The following is a 13744-nucleotide window of genomic DNA, read 5'->3' as shown; positions in this document are numbered from 1 at the left end:
GAGAACATTTGTCCCATTTCCTTAATTTTAAAACAATCGGGAAATGATCACTCCCGTATGGATCCTTACGTACTTTCCCCTCCAAGTAAGGCACGACTGTGCTTGAAACAATGGTTAAATCTATAGGTGAAAACGTCTTGTTTGCAACGCTGTAAAAAATTGGCTCCTCTTTATTTAGCAAACACGCACCTGTACTTACGAGGAAGTTTCCAATCAGACGCCCTCTGGTATCACATCGAGAGTCGCGCCACAAGGTATGGTGAGCATTTAGGTCTCCAACGACAATGTTGGATTCCGGGAGTTGTGCAATAAGGCTTTCAAATTCAGTTTTGGGAAGTTGACAGTTGGGTAGAATGCATAACGATGCAATTGTGAGCAGCTTACTAAAAAGCACTGCTCTGACTGCAAGTGCCTCTAGGGACATTTTAATCTGTAATTGCCGGCAAGCAACACCCTTATCTACAATTATTGCCACGCCACCAGATCAGGCATGGGCGTTGTTGCAGGCTTTTCGATAAACGGTATACTACCGGAGAAAGTTCGTGCGTGAAGAATTAAGATGTGTTTCTTGGACACGCAGCACTTTTGCATTGTACTTATTTAAGAGTTCCTTAATGTCGCCTAGGCTGTGAAGTAAACCCCTGGTATTCCGCTGTAATATCTGCGTATCCATAATATGTATGTTTTGTGCTCTGTGTCCAAGAGATTTGATTAGATTAGCTCACGAGACCTTTCCAGGCCCCGTGATACGGAATTTTTCTTTCTTCGCGACGCGCTCCAGGGAGCTGCGCCGTCCCTTGGGTGTCTGAGACGCCAAAGTTGTGCTCGGATCCATCACCTCGTTTGAGGCGGTAGATACAGCCGGGCAGCGGGCACTTTTGAAGGAGTGTTGGGCCGATCTGCACGGGCACTCGCCCTGGGTCCAACAGGCCCGAAGGTCTGCTGGTCCTCCTTTGTGGTAGGTACGAGTATCGTCAGATATCGTGTGAGGCTACATGTTTTAGTGAATCGAGTCATGCTACATTCGGGACGCTACATTGTGGTCGATATAAGGATGCTCGCACTTGTTGCTGTGAAGCGGTATTTGTCGATTTCTAGAAGGTGGCCACATTGTCATGAGGCAAGGAATAAAAAGTTGAAGAGCAGAAAGAAGACACCATGAGATGGAGGCCGATATGTTTTCTTTCTGAAGGACAACAGGAGGATCCCTCTGGTTGGTGAGAAACACCCCTTTTCAGGCTTTGAGGTCTCGTAATAGCCCATCACGAGGCCTGCAGTACACTTGTGCCTACTAAGCAGGTAAGTACCAGTTGCCAGCTCTAGCCTGCATCCCAAAGGTGCGGGCGAATCTCTGCACCGAGACCATCAGTGGTTCGACACGCAGCACCAAGAAGCTGCACCTAGAAGTTTCCATTGGCCTTCTTGCAAGATCCGAACCTCCCCTAAAGAGGCACCTGGCGGGGGGACATCTGTACCCATCAGACAGCACTTCGGTTCCTGGCGGCAACGAGATACAATTTCAGTACGCGCCCCACATACAAAAGGCAATGCTCTACAATCAGGCCATCGTATCTGCTTTCGTCTAGTGAGGAAAAAAAGGCACTCTTGCAATATTTACATAAATCACTTAAATATTACTTAAATATACCACTTGTGTGACACTTCTAACGCTCACACGACGCTGTATAGTAAACACATTTCTTTATACCATATTTATGGTGAAAAAAAGCAAATGCAGGTTTCTCCATGCTTGTTAGCCGCATTTAACATGGTTAAGACAATGCAAGTCAAAGTAAAACAAATAAATACTTATTACTAAAAAGTGCCATTACGATGGGCTGCTCGGCCCAAACTAATTACATGCAGGCGCTTCTCCAAAGTACACGCATCAGGGAGCCCCGGAAACAGGAACCTCAAGGGCGCCCGACAAGAGGCCCGTTAACACGGCTTTCAAGAAAGCCAGATAACTACTGCTGCGCATGTGCACACCGTTCGCACCAAACGCAGTGACTAGAAAAGCATTAGTGGCGTTCCACGTCGCTTATAGCTATATGGGAGTGTCAACTCTTCAGGTAAGTTTTCTGAGAATGGGCGAAGAAATACAGGTAATAAATTGGTTGCTTAAAATCTGGATGTGTGCTTACAGCATCGCATCCGCGAGTCGTCGGTATAGAAAGCTTTTTTAACGCACAGAAGCTATACAGAGGAAAGGAATAAGGCAAGCACAAGCTTCTATGCTTGCGTGAGCTTTTTAGTATCCATGGTTTCTGCTATCCAAAAAAGCTAGGTCAGGGAATACCGACTAGACAGACCTCCCACATCATTGACAAATGTAATGATGTTAAAAGACACGTCGCCGCACTAAAGTCAAAGCTGAAGAGTTTTGTTCACGTCCTTCGCGTTGTTGCAAGAACAAGATGGGGCCCCTCGGAGTCGTCATTACTCCAATTGTACCAAGCAATATTCGTAGGGTATATACGGCACAGCATTCCGGTGCTCTCAAGCATGGGAAGTAGCTGTGTGTGCGCGCTGGAGAGCATTCAAGCTCAAGCATTGCGCACATGTTTAGGCCTCCCACGATGCACGTCAACCAATGGAACAATAGCGGAAGCTTGTACTTGTCCTATTGGGGTATACTTGCCCTGCGAGCCACTTCGAATGTACCTTCGCGTGTTGACCCGACACAGGCACCATCCTCTGTCATCGCTCCCTGCCACCCACCCAGGTTCCAGCTTTTCAAGGTCTATATCGCGCCATTAGAGTGTTTTCCCGTCAAGATTTTCTCCCGCCTTTATTCCGAGCATACCCCCGTGGGTTCAGCCTAAACCTGTCGTTACATTGCAGATCCCTGGATTTACTAAAAAGTCCTCCGTTGCATCTACTGGCCTCAGGCAGCTCACCCTGTTGCACATTTTTGCAAAGTACGGAGATACAGTGCACCTGTATACTGATGGCTCTGTCACGCCATATGCCTCCACTGAGCCCTTCTTTATTCCACATATGATCATCGCTCGGCGGTTTCAACTAGACCATAGCTCAACATCAACTGCCGCAGAACTTCTTGCTATACGGAAGGCACTTCAATTTCTCTCCGAGGAGCCTCCTCACGCATGGACGATATTCTGCGATTGCAAGCCAGCTCTTCAAACGATTGACTGTGTCCTCAGACGGGGCCCGTATTATTCCATGGCCATAGAAATTACAGAGAGTCTCGACCACGCAACTAGAAATGAACACAATGTCACCTTTCAGTGGATATCCTCACACTGTGGTCTGATCGGGAACGAACAGGCAGGCGCTGAAGCGAAAACTGCTTTAGATAATGCTTGCAAAGTACGCATTCCGTTCTCGCGAACACACACAAACGCCCTACTTCGTCGCGTAAACCACAACTCTACGTTAGAAAACTGGACCGAACCAGATCGAAGACACAAGCGATTACACAAATGGGACCAAGAAATGAAATTTCGTATGCCTCAGAAGCTCAAAAGAAGCCACACGAGCATGGTGTCCGGATTCGCCTTGGTGTCACATTCTCCAACCGTTATAGACATATGATAGGTGCCAGTGATACTACCCCAAACTGTGAATGCTTTGAGGTGCCAGAAACACTTGAACATATATTTTGTGTGTGTCCCAAGTACGCGCAAGAACGACAGCAACTTGTCTCTTCCATTGCAAAGATCCATGAAAGAACGCTATTAGACGAGTTTCTTTTGGGTCCTTGGCCTAAAGCAAACAGCGCAGCCCTGGTAACAAGAGCCGCTATTCCTTTTCCCCAAGCCACTGGGCTGGACGCACGACATTAGAGATGCCGCAACTCTGTGAATTTGTATATACGCATCTCTTCCTTATACCATCATCATTCATCAGCCCTTTCCCTCCCTGTCGTTTTTCCCGAGGGTAGGGTAGCAGGCCAGAGCAACTTATAGCTCAGGCCGACCTCTCTGCCTTTCCGTAAATAAATTTCTATCTCTCTCTCTCTCAATGATGTGAACGTTGATTCATTATTATTCGGGTCACATGTAATTTTATCCCTTAGGTTCTAAAAATATTTTATTATAAGCTGTTCGGCAGGGTATTTTAGTATACACCGCAAAGGGCGGCACCATCGTGTATGCATCTTCCTTTCTGGCACTTTCCAACCATGCATCTACGAACGTTCACTCCATGTGTATCGGTACGGACCTGTAAAATAAAATGTGAAATATTGAGTATTTCGCAGTACGCCTGGAGGCGTGCAGCGAAAGGCCTTTGCACGATGAATACTAAATATGCTACATATTCTAATATGTATGTTACTGTGAATTAGAGTGCACACGGTGACAAGGGCAGGAATGACGACAACAAGCACTGACTTCCAACTTTCGTATTTCGATAGCAATTACATGGACACAATATGTATACTTTTGCCGTTGGCGTCACTGTAATGTTTCGTATGAAGTGCAAGGGCAATAAAACTGTCCGCGCGTGTCGTATGCTGTACGTGCGAGTGAAAGCAGGTGAGGGGAGGCGACGATGACGGCTCAATCTGGCGCCTCCCGTGTTCCGTTGCGCGAAACGTGTAGGGGGATGGGAGCGAGGTAGGGAGGAAGGGGGCTGGAGTTGTTCTTCGGCAGCAACAGCGCATTTCACGACAGGCGCAAGGGCAACTGAAGATCGCGGCTCAATCTCGCGCGCGAACGCAAAGAAAGCAGCAGCACTCGCCTTGCGTGCGTGCTACCGTTTTCCATGATTCGCCCTTCCAGCGAAAATGTAATTACTAAAAGACTGCACATACATACGAACTCTTATTCAAGAATCTGAAACTGAGCTGCCACTGCTTCAAACGCGGGTTTCTATTTCGCGTTATGAGACATTCCGTTGGTAGACGTATCAACCACACTTTAAGTATAGCATTATACTCACCATTCTGCTGAGACAACTGCTAACTCATGTTTCAATAAAAAAAAGCACGACTGAGGAAGTGAAATGACGTGCGCTTCTAGTACGGTTAAGAAGAATGTTTTACTAATCACCTGTTTATTATAGTCATTGGTGTATTATCCCAATTGCAAAAGAAAAGCTAAGCCGGGGCTCAGAGCACACCATTGGCTAAATATTTTGGCTTAAAAGCAGTCTCGAGAAATTCGTTTTGAATACGTGACCTGAAATTCATTGCTGTTTCCGGTACCAGTTTTAGGTACAGCATTTTACACAGTACGCCAGCAAAACTCTATAATTTCGCGGGACTAATTGTTCGCGATTTGATAACGTTGGGCATATTCGCTGGTGCTAAAACTTGTACTTTCTGGCTTGTACCCTAGGATATACTGTGGCCCCAACAGTCCACCGCGTGCGTGCGTGCGTGTGTTTGTGCGAGAGAGACAGACAGAGTGAGTGAGTGAGTGAGTGAGTGAGTGAGTGAGTGAGTGAGTGAGTGAGTGAGTGAGTGAGTGAGTGAGTGAGTGAGTGAGTGAGTGAGTGAGTGAGTGAGTGAGTGAGTGAGTGTGTGTGTGTGTGTGTGTGCGCGTGCGTGCGTGTGTGTGTGTGTGTGTGTGTGTGTGTGTGTGTGTGTGCGTGCGTGCGTGCGTGCGTGCGTGTGTGTGTGCGCGCGCGCGCGTGTGTGTGAGGGGGGAGCATTTTCCATTTCCTCTTGAGTGTTCCCAGGTTATGCGAGGAACAACACAAAATGATGCAGCGAGTGCAAGTTCCCGGCGAAACGTGCACAACGTACCTAAAGGAAGTGCTGAAGTTGTGCAAGGCCCTGGACTCTCAGATGACAGAAGAGGACAAAGTTTGTCATCATTTAAAAAGGATCGCCGACGACGTGTACCAGTTCCTCATCGGAAAAGACAGTCTGGACTCCGTAGGTGACGCCATTCGGCACTGCCGCATATTTGAAGCCTCGACAGCTCGGCGTATCACACCAAAGTTCGGTCGCCTGGCGAACGTAACTAACGTCGCCAGTGTTGACGTGGTCCCAGCTCCATCCGACCTTGCGTCAGTTATTCGGTAAGTGGTGCGCCAACAGCTTGACCGATGCAAGGCGGCTTCCCTCTCGACTCCGCGGGCTCGAGAGCTTTTTTCTCACTGCGACCTCCGCGAGACGTCCATCAAAGCCTGCGTAGACGCCTACAACTTCGCTCCTCGTGCAAGAGCGCGAAACCCTTCTATGAGCGCGCATCCCAGTCATCAGTTCCACGACGGTTACTCACCCAGACCACCTGCAGTTTCTCAGGAGTGGGCCGACCGTAACAGTTATCCTGCTACTGGCAATTTCGGGGCGTCCCGTGAGCACCCCATCTGCTTCCAATGCGGTATTCGCGGTCATGGCGCCAGACATTGTCCTCATCGCCGTCGCACGCCACCAGCGTCCCATGAGCGACCACGCACTCTTTATCGGCGTAGCAGTCGGCAGCGTGACGGGACACTCTGGCCTTCTGACTCCAATAGTAGGACAAAGTACTAGGCGAATTACCGTAGCGACTCACCAGCTTCTGTGCGGTGCTCGACGCCGCGGCCTTCCCGCCAGCGCAGGTCTCCATCTCTACGACGACTTCTCACATCCCCGACGCCGGGAAACTAGGCGGCGCGACCAATGGAGATGAGGTCACCAGTCATCAACTACACGCCCCTATGCCTCCGCCAGTCACCATGTGTCATAACAAGATTCGTCTTTGTTTGTGGACAATTTTGCTACGTTGACCTTAGTGGACACAGGAGCGAGTGTCTCCGTTATCAGTCTGGATTTCAGAACCCGACTAGGCAGGCAAGTGACGTTTCGCAGGAGTAACGCTAATGCACTTCGTGTTCTGAGTGGATAGTTGCTCCGACCTATTGGAGTGTGCACCGCGAACGTTTATTTCTCCGATAACATGTATCAAGCCGAATTTGCAGTGCTCGATCAATACACTCACAACGTAAACCTAGGCCTCGATTTCCAACAACAGTGCGGTGCCCCTGTTGACTGCGGTACTGGCGAGCTTTTACTGTCTCTTCTTGCCGACCAACATGCTACTCTTTCACGAGCTCTCGCAATCACTAAAGATGCTGTCTTACTGGCACGTTCCTTATCAGGAGCTCGAGTTGCTGCTTGCGGTGTCGAAGCCAATACATTTGATGCAATTGTTGAGCCTGTGCCTTCGATGGTTGTGAAGAAAAGTTTGCTCGTACCTCGATGCGTCTTCTGTAGCCTGCGGAACAACTACACTGTGGATGTCAAATTTAGCCTCCCAGTCTGTTTGTACAACCCAGCAGTAGGCGACTTGCCTCTGTTTAAGTAGGTACCTCTCTCGGCATAGACGCTTTAACTGATTACACGTGACACAAATCCCGAGAGCACGGGGCTCACCACGGTGTTCCTGAAGACTCGCGATTTAAAAAAAAAATATTAACAAGTCACTGTCTTCAGAAAAGCGTCAAGCCCTGGTCAGCGTCCTTAGCAAGCATGCATCATTATTTGATCTCGCACAGAACGCTAACAAGGTTCGCGTCCCAATTACGCGAGCTCGCCACAGGATCGGCACGGGGTCCGCTCCAGAGCGCAAGATCATCACTCAACAAGTCGACGACATGCTAGCCAAGGGCGTCGTCGAAGATTCATCTAGCCCTTGGGCTACGCCGGTCATCCACGTAAAAAAGAAAGGTTTTGTGTCGACTACGGACTTCTCAATTTTGTGGCGAAAAAGGATGTGTGCCCACTTCACCGGATCGATGACGTTATCGACTGTCTTCATTCCACATCCTATGTTTCATCTCTAGACCTCTGATCGGGCTACTGGCACACACCCATGCATTCAGCTGACAAAGACAACGCTGCTTTTGTGACCCCATACGGCTTGTCGAATTCAACGTCATAGCATTTGGTTTGTGCAACGCGCCTGCAACATTTGAAAAGTTTATGGAAAAGTTACTGCGCGGCCTCAAATGGGAGGTTTGTTTGTCTTATCTAGACGATGTCGTCATTTTCGGCCGCACATTTGCAGAGCACAACCATCGACTGGACGTTGTTCTAACGTGCCTTCAACAAGCTGCCCTCACCCTCAACTCGAAAACATGTCACTTTGGCTAAGGAGAGGTGCTCGTACTTGGACATCTAGTGGACAAGCAGGGGGTGCGACAAGACGTGCAGAAGGTCGTTGCAGCTAGAGGCATTAAACAACCGAACCCACAAAGCGAGCTGAGGAGCGTCTTGGGCGCTTGATCGTACTTCCGACGTTTTGTGCCGAACTTTGCCGATACTGCCTACCCTCTGACTTCATTGCTGCGCAAGGATACCCCCTTCACCTGGACAGCAGACTGAGATTCCTTTTTTCGCCAACTGAAGTTCCTGCTCTCTTCCCGACCCATGCTTCGCCATTTTTTACCCCTCTGCCACAGCATAATTGCACACCAACGCGAGTGGAATCAGCCTCGTTACCGTCCTCAACCAACGTTTTATGACGCCGAGCATGTCGTTGCCTATGCCAGCCGTTCGTTGAGCAAGGCCGAACAGAATTACACTGTCACTGAGCAAGAGTGTCTCGCTGTCGTCTTTGCAGTCCAGAAGTTCCGCCCATACCTATACGGGCGCCGCTTCACGATCGTTACTGATCATTCACTATGTTGGTTGGTCTCTGCGACCCGTCTGGCCACTTTGCTCGATGGGCGCTACGTTTGCAGGAATTTGACTTTGCAGTCCGTTACAAGATTGGCCGACACCATGTGGACGGCGACTGTCTTTCGAGACTCCCTCTACCAACAAGTGCATGTGGTGCCGACAATTTCGATGAGTTTCTGGCCGCCATCGACGGCGCTCTTTTTCCCGACCTGGCCACTTTCCGAGAAGAGCAGGGTGACGACCGCAGCCTAGGTGCCCTCTTTGCCTCAGCTGCTCTACCAACAGGTAAAAAATGGCTTTGTCATCCGAGATGGCCTGCTCTACAAGAATAATTATGCGACTGCTTGCGCTCAACTCCTCTTAGTGGTCCCTAAGAATTTAAGAACCCACATGTGCCGTGCTATGCACAACGACTCGACCGCTGGGCACTTAGGTTTCGCCAGGACATTCCCGCATTCCCCGCATTCAGGGGCGATTCTAGTGGACTACTATGCGACGGTATATAGAAAAGTATGTGGCTGGTTGTAACAAGTGCCATCAATTCAAGAGCCCTGTACTGTTCCGGTCGGACTGCTTCACCGCGTGGCGCCACCATCATCGCATTTCGAAATGGTTGGAGTGGACCTTCTCGGCCCATTCCCGCGCTCAATAAACGACAATCGTTAGATTATAGTCTGCGTCCACCATCTGACACGTTATGCTGAAACCGCAGCGATGCCAACTGCCACGGCGCTTCATGTTCCAAGCTTCTCCTGTCCTTTTTATACTGCGTCATGGACCCCCTCGTGTTATTGTGAGTGATTGTGGTCGCGATTTCGTGGTCGACGTATTCGAAGAACTGTTGGGTCTCTGTGCTTGCCAGTTTTGCCACGCGACCCCGTAGCACCCACAGACAAATGGCCTCAACGAGCGCACTAACATAACTTTGACCAACATGCTTTCGATGTACGTCGATTCCAGGCACAAAATTGGCATGGTATCTAGCGTTTCATCACATATGCCTAAAATACTGCAAAGCATGAAACTTCCGGATACATTTCTTTATGTCAGACCACCCCGCAACTTGCTTGACACCATTCTAGCTTTTACTCCTCATGCGGACTCTTCTTTTTCCCAGACTTTGCCACGCTGACGAAGCACGCCGCATAGCTCAGCACCGCACATTGGCATCCCAGGACCGCTCCAAGATCAGCTAGGATTCACGCCATAAGAATGTACCGTACGACAGAGGGGACATAGTATGGCTTTGGACACCACTTCACAAGCGCGGTCTGTGCTAGAAGCTTCTGGCTCGTTACATCGGGCCTTTCGTCATCACCAATCGCCTAAGCGATGTGACCTACTCGATTGCTCGTCTCGTTTCTAATGAATACTGATCTAAGAAGACGCCGCTCGCTCACGTTGCGCGCCTGAAATGCTGTCATCCCCGTGACTCCGAGCGGACGTTACAGTTACTCGCCCAGCTGGCTTGGTCTGTGAAGGGAGCAGTGTTACGCTAAAGATACAGGAAGAACGAAAGAAGAGGAGACTGAAGTGTGCTTGTCCTTGTCCCTGCTCGTTGTCGGCGCGGCCTGTTTTCATCAGGTAGTCTTTAAATAGACGCACCCATGAATCTGGCTCTTTTAGGCCAAAAAAGAGAGAATTGAGACTTACACCACGGTATGTAAGCACACAGCCCATTCCGTCTGCGTATGCCTTGCCTTTGCCATCAGTGCACTCGAGATCCCACCCCGTCTGTTGAAAAGCAAGAGGGAATTTGTAAGTATTATAACGAATTTTCTTACATCAAAATAAAGTAGTGGCACGAGAAATATTTTATCCCTAATAATGTTGTTTCTACTACTGTTTGCGCTTGAACAAGCCAGTGATTCTATTTGACGTTGCTATACTTTGTGAATGCATAAAAGCAATGGCAGGTATTACAATTTATCGATCTTCCTTGAGCGTCCGGCAGCAAGGCGCGATTGGCATGGTGCGGGGCATCGGAGAGGTGATACGTCGAGCTGAGCCGTGTTGATGGCACGACGAACCCAGCCGAGCGTCCCCTGCGGAATGGAGGTGTCGCGCAATTTCTTGCCTGACGTTAGCTAGCTGACCCTGATGCTATGGGTTCTCCACAATCCCTACATTTGTTGAGTCGAAAAAAAAATTGAGCGCATCCCCCTCATACGCGGGAATTCATGATAAGCAAAGCTTTCATTTTTTCTTAATGCCCTTACTTCTGATCTTTAAGTTCTATGAAGGTCAACGCTTCTCTCTCAATGACACCCTCTCGTTTCATTTTATTTTCTTCACTTTTTTCTCAACAGTTAGCTGCTTTTCTTCCCGAATTCTTCACTTATTGACACTTGTTGAACTTGTCTATTCGGGCACCCTAGCAATGGCACGTACCTACTTATTTATTTATTTTTATGTATTTTTAATTTCTTTATTTATTTAATTATTTATTTATTTCACTACCTTGGGAGCCGGTAGGGCGTTACATCAGGGAATGGAGACATTAGAGATCACAAACGCAAGTACAAATATCAGGTCACAACATTCTCTCTAAGTGGTTCGAAAGCGCAAAGGCAGCCTTGCCGAGAATGGTGAGGCCGCCTTTGACGATGCTGGGTCCACCTATCGAAAGTTAGCCAGCCTTCAAGGCTAGCCAACCAACAAGGACGTTATCCTTGCTTGTGTAACTTCTATTGCATTAGTAATAGGCACAAAGGAAGTGGGCAAGCAGTTGCTATGAGTAAACGTTTGAAGAACGAAAGAACCAAATTGCTGGATAGTACGATAAAGAAGAAGATATTTCTGGCGAAGGTCGGTACGAGATGATATGAATAAAGGATGGGAAATTAACTGTTCCTTAAGTTGAGTATTGCGGTCATAAATCTCGGGAGATAAGTTCAGCCGTGTTATCTGTCTGCATGGAGAAAGTGATGGGGGAAAAAGTTCAGCAGAACGTTACACTCCTCTAACACGTCAAGGCTAAAGCCTGCTCAACCCTTGGTAATGCGCCGTCTCGCATCCTCTCACCAGGGGATTGAAATGACTGCAGTTCTGCGTTGTATGGATGATTTCAATAAATTTGTGCGCGCTTAGCTTAACTTTGCTGAACGCTTGTAGCCTCAGCCTTCCGGTGTATGGGCAATTGCTCACGGGAGTACGAGTGATTGAGAAGGTCACATGGTTTTTTTGTACTACTCGACTACACGCCGCGCTTCTGTACGTTGTACGCGTGATCCGAATAAATGTGTGCAATGTTTGCTTCACTTTGCTGAGCATTTGTAGGCCCCGCCTTGCGAGAGGGATGAGCCCTTGCAATGTTGACTTGCTTAGGGGACTGTGAGCTATTCCTGATGATTACAGTTTTTGTACCATTGGACAGGATGATACGCTTTCCTCAAGGTCATTGGAGATATGAGTCACTTAAGGCATTCGCCTTAATAACTCTGATTGCATTGATGAAACGCTGTGAACCTGGTATACTAAGTGAATGTAAAACATCGGCTACTTTTATACACCTTCAATGTGACTAGTGAGATTGTCAATGAACGGATTTTAACCAGATGATCGGTATTGCAGTTCGGAATGACCAAAAGCTTTTTAAAGAAGGAGTTTAGGAGAATAAGGAGTGATTTAAATGTGATGACTCAGGTACCGTATCACCCGGTTAACATAAATATTACAATTATCATTTGCGCCTGAGCCGCCAATAAGCAATCCAATCACCTTCACTACTGCTAACTTTTGTTTCCAGAAAATATATGTTATGATTATATTGAAGACGTTTTAAAGATCAAATAAACCAGGGTAACCTTCACTTGCTTTGGATGATCCACAAGGGTAAATGTATGCTTATTGAAGAGATCATTTTTTTAAACACTGACCACTTTTGGTGACCGTGCGTTTATATAAGCTGGGAATATGCACCTCCATAAATGCTGCGAGGTCACCAATCAAACTGAAGCTTCGGGCTTGTAACCTCTTATATATTGAGATTCCCATGAAGGACATTTCACACTTGATTTAATTGAACAGACGGCGGTACCACAATCACCCACTAATGGTAAAACATAAACGAATATTAAGCCTTGCGCATTACAGCTATATCTCGCGTGCGTCAACCGCATACAGTATCAGCGCCTTACAACGGCGATAATCTGCAAGACCGGCAGTAGCACGCTCAGGCGCACAGAGCAGCGCTTGCGTAAGCGTCGTCTGCCACATTGTTCCTTTCAGGACGAAACACATCATTTTTTGAAGGGTGCCTGCAATGCGCACAATGACAGATAGAAACGTCACGAACATTTTGCATCTTTTTTATTCCCACTTTGCGTTCTGCAGCATTCACTGTTGTCAATGCTGGCACCTGCTTTAAATGGAACAAACTGACAGACACCACAAGGTAAAAAAAAAAAAAAAAACTTTTTGTTCAGTAGAAAACTACCCTGCCTAGCCTTGGAAAAGGAAGCTACGAGTTGCTTTATTCACGACGTTGTAAGTTTTTCTAGCACATGTTTTTATCCCCAGCGCGAGAAAAAAAGTTTTTGGAAAAGCCAAGTGTGACGTCAGTGAGGTTTAAATGCCCTCCCCATTGTGCAACGCCTGCGATGCGCTTAGGCAAAAGCGCCTATAGTGTGGGTACCAGGTCCATGTCCCCTTCGAGAGTTTCCCATTTCCTTTTCGCTACATTATACACTTCATCGGGTGATGCACTTTCGTGGCTCACTTTTGAATAGTTAGATTTTAGGATTCCAGAAAGGTTTGCAAGTGTGTTCACATCTGGTCCCTGGGGTGGCCAAGGCAGCGTCATATTATGACATTATTGCAGGTGTCCTTACACACCGCGTGCTGTAGAACTTGCGATAGGTACTTCATCCTTAAAGGCGCCATCCAAGAGGTGAGGGAGAAGTTTGTTATCAACCATTTCGATGTAGGCTTCAGCACAGAAGCGACCCTTTATCCGACTGAGGGGCCGAGGCCATCTTTGGTTGCGACACCCCAGATGTTGACACTCTTTCGGCTACTTGACCTCGTGAGTGTACTGGAGAGCATACACACAAAATTAAAATGCACTTTTCACGGCACTACTGGTTCATCTAAAGCTTCCTTTTATTTTGTTACGAAACAAACTGCAAGTGTGAAATTACATCGAAATGCAATTGCTTTACT

The 13744-nt window shown here is 47.8% G+C and overlaps 1 long non-coding RNA gene across 2 annotated transcripts in view; it reads right to left on the bottom strand.

Moving 5' to 3' along the window:
* Positions 1 to 1175: 1175 nt before the first annotated feature.
* The window catches only part of LOC140216477 (uncharacterized), a 33227-nt gene continuing 20658 nt past the window's right edge, over positions 1176 to 13744 (bottom strand). The window contains exons 3-4 of one of the 2 annotated variants that reach the window (XR_011893160.1): positions 10235 to 10315; positions 1176 to 1497 (exon numbers count right to left, since the gene is read on the bottom strand). This is a non-coding gene — a long non-coding RNA (uncharacterized lncRNA). Of the gene's footprint in view, positions 1498 to 4038; positions 4189 to 10234; positions 10316 to 13744 lie in introns of those variants that run through there. The other variant, XR_011893161.1, reaches the window with a different exon arrangement.

Source organism: Dermacentor andersoni, chromosome 3, assembly GCF_023375885.2.
Source record: "Dermacentor andersoni chromosome 3, qqDerAnde1_hic_scaffold, whole genome shotgun sequence".
Classification (NCBI taxonomy): Eukaryota; Metazoa; Arthropoda; class Arachnida; order Ixodida; family Ixodidae; genus Dermacentor; species Dermacentor andersoni.
This window is presented reverse-complemented; position numbering and strand designations above follow the sequence as displayed.